General features: G+C 44.3%; 1 long non-coding RNA gene across 1 annotated transcript in view; it reads left to right on the top strand.

Annotated features, from left to right (window-relative positions):
• The window catches only part of LOC104959302 (uncharacterized), a 7,896-nt gene extending 4,942 nt beyond the window's left edge, over positions 1 to 2,954 (top strand). The window contains exons 2-3 of the long non-coding RNA XR_799850.1: positions 2,520 to 2,692; positions 2,834 to 2,954. This is a non-coding gene — a long non-coding RNA (uncharacterized lncRNA). The remainder of the gene's footprint in view (positions 1 to 2,519; positions 2,693 to 2,833) is intronic.
• Positions 2,955 to 3,101: the final 147 nt, after the last annotated feature.

The following is a 3,101-nucleotide window of genomic DNA, read 5'->3' as shown; positions in this document are numbered from 1 at the left end:
ACCACTCTCGGTTCCACTTTTACTTTTGCGCGCTACCTGTCTCACTCTTTTCCGGCCTCCAGCTTTTCCTGCTGGAACCCGCCGCTTAAAGGTGGGGGTCCGCGGACCGGCCATAGAGCCCATAGAGTTAAAGGTGTTGGCCGTTAGCTGTAAAAATCCATAGATTAGCCGCACCGTTATATAAACCGCAGCGTCGAAAAATTGGGAAAAAGGCGCGGCTTATAGTCCGAAAATTACGGTACTTCTTTTCATATATGAAGACAAAGACAAGTGACATCTCATGTGTAAACTGAGTTCATTCAACATATTTGTAGTGACAGAACAATAGATGCCAATCGTTACTTAAAAACAGGCTAAATGGAAGTCACATGTTATCTTAAAATGTTAAATAGTATGTTGAATATCAGGGTTCAAGGTTCAAGGCTTTTACAGTCATTAGTACATAGCTACAGTTCAGTTATGACAATGGCATTCTTAGGTCACAGGCTCCTCCAACAGTGCAACACAATAAAACAGATAATTTGTGCAAGTACATCAAATAAAATAGAATATAATAGAAATAGTGCAGTGCAAAATGTCAGTTAATGGACACTTAGCGAAATTATATCAATTCAAAGACTTGTTTCCTGTGAATGTTCGAACCAGGTTGAGAAGTGCTAGGAGAAAATATAGGAAAGTGGGGCCATACATAAATTTAATCAACTTCCTTTATGTCTTTTACCTCGAAAATGTTTTTTGACGAAATGTTTGATGCAGAGTTTTTGGTGTAGTTTTCAAGAAGTTTATACGAAAGAAAAGATGATAATTTACAAAAAAAACAAAGGGAACAACCTGGTAAATCAAAATTACATTATTTCATACCAATATATGTCAGCACACACAGCCCACAAGGTCGTCTCCACCCCGAAAACAACGCCCGGTAGATACCAGGTTATCACCGTCAAAATCACAAGTTAAGTCGAGGAACGGGTTTGGGACTTTAATGGTAAACTGTGTCAATTCTTTGTGGTAACACCGTTATTGAAAAAGAAAAGAAACAACTTCCAAAACCCACCCGATGGTCATACGACTAGTGGTAGCCTTTTGAGGGACCTCCCTGTACCTCCAACAGTATGTTTCCGATGTCTTGGACGAGATGTTCGTTGGATGACATTGAATTTACAATAGACAAAGACTCAGGGATTTTAAACCTAATCCAAAAGAGGAGTTTGTCCGCAGGTACGGTCCCAAAAACCCGGGTGGACTGCTAGACTGGATAAAACCCCCTCCTGCAGAGGGTGGGTCCTTTTGCAGAAGACACGAGTCGACGTCGCGCAAGTCTAGTTTCTTCGTACTTGCTCGCTCCCGGACGTGTCCGACCGTGCCGCCTCTTTGACGATCGCTGGTGGCTTCCAAGGGGAAGGAGACGTCCTCTTCATTCGCCCGAGTAAACAGGAACAAATGTCAGCACCATACATATACACACCTCGCAACAAAACTTGCCAAGGATACAAGGGTAGGTCCCGTGCCAACGCACATATCATTTTCTGTTGCACCACTTGCTCCCTATGATGAAGTGGGATTCCCCGTGCTTGGGCACAAGAACTCGACGTCACAGTACTGCCTCTCGGCGTCTCTACACACACCGCCGCCGACACACTCGCAGCGTCCCGACCGGTCGTCGAAGGCGTTCTGGGGTTTCTCACGGACGTTCAAGTGGACGGACCTGCGGTCATGACTGACTCTTGTCCAGACACAGTCCGACGACGTACCCGTCGAACTCTGTATTCGTACCTCCAATTGTGTTCCTCCGAGGAGTTGTCTATATGTCGAAACCTCCCAAAAACCGTGACAATAGCTGGTCTCTATAACACATATNAGAGTGTTTGGAAGTGAAAACTGGATCCCTTCTATTCAAATGTACTTCCCAGAGTCTATTATATACACATGTCACTTGAGGCAGAGCTTAAATTTCCAATCCCACAATGCCGAGCGCCAGCAGCACCATAGACGCCAGGCTTAGAGTGGGTGTGATGGTTGGTGCTTCACCTGAGGAAGAAGAAACAACATGAGACAGATGGACCAAGAGGACATAATGTATTATATATATATTTACATTTTCTAGCCTTACCCTTGATACTAATCATCCTGACTGGGCCATCCCCTCCTTCATAACGTCCGCATACCAACAGCTCAAAGTCTCCCATCTGAGGCATGGGGAAGTCCATGAAGTGCCAGCCAGTCATATAGACTTTCCCATAGATGTAGCCTGTCTTTCTGAACATAACCTTGAAAAGAAAAAGTATTGGATCTTCAACTTTTCCATGTAGACTCTGGAGTTTAAGTGGGGACATTTTTCATCTGATTTTCGATTTTTAAGGGGGGTTAGTGTCTGTATTTTGGCTACAACGTTTATTAAAGACTTGTTTAAGTTGCTTAAATTAGACTTCAAAAACAAATAACAAACAATACACCTTTGCTTAAAATGTATGTCATATGTATTAGCACAATCAAAAATGTGAGTTTTCTTGTTTCCATAGAGGCTACCATCATCACAGAACCACCTGAGGACACTGAGGTGAAGGTTGGTGATGAGGTGATCCTGAGGTGTGGCGCTTCATTCGACCCCATGCTGGACGTCACATTCATCTGGACCATCGACTACAGGATCATCGACTTTCACTCTGAGTGGGATCACTACGAACGCGTTTTGGTAGGTAGCCTCATTATTTTAACATCTTACACTCACAAACCGTGTCTTGACACCCTCAGCTAATGACATATATATTGTCTCTTGCACTCCCTCTTTCCTTTCCCCTCTCATCTCCATGTTTTTTTGCTTCCTGGTGTTCAGAGTGAAGATGGCAGTGGTGATCTGAGAATAAAGAATGTCCAGATTTGGCACGAAGGTCGCTACGCCTGCACCACTCAGTCAGTGGTGGACAGCGACTCTGCATACGCTGACCTCAAGATTGTTGGTACGTCCCAGCACGCTCTGTCTAAAAGGATCATAGACAGGGGTGCACACAACTTTCTCAGTGAGGTACTCAGATGAGTACCTGGAGTCAGTGTTTGGTACTCCAACTTCCGGCTCCCCTCAAAGTTCCCATGAAGCCCTCTGT

Source organism: Notothenia coriiceps, unplaced genomic scaffold (assembly GCF_000735185.1).
Source record: "Notothenia coriiceps isolate Sejong01 unplaced genomic scaffold, NC01 NC01_scaffold00030210, whole genome shotgun sequence".
In the NCBI taxonomy this organism is placed as follows: domain Eukaryota; kingdom Metazoa; phylum Chordata; class Actinopteri; order Perciformes; family Nototheniidae; genus Notothenia; species Notothenia coriiceps.
The sequence above is the reverse complement of the archived record's forward strand: the minus strand, read 5'-3'. Positions and strand labels throughout refer to the sequence as shown.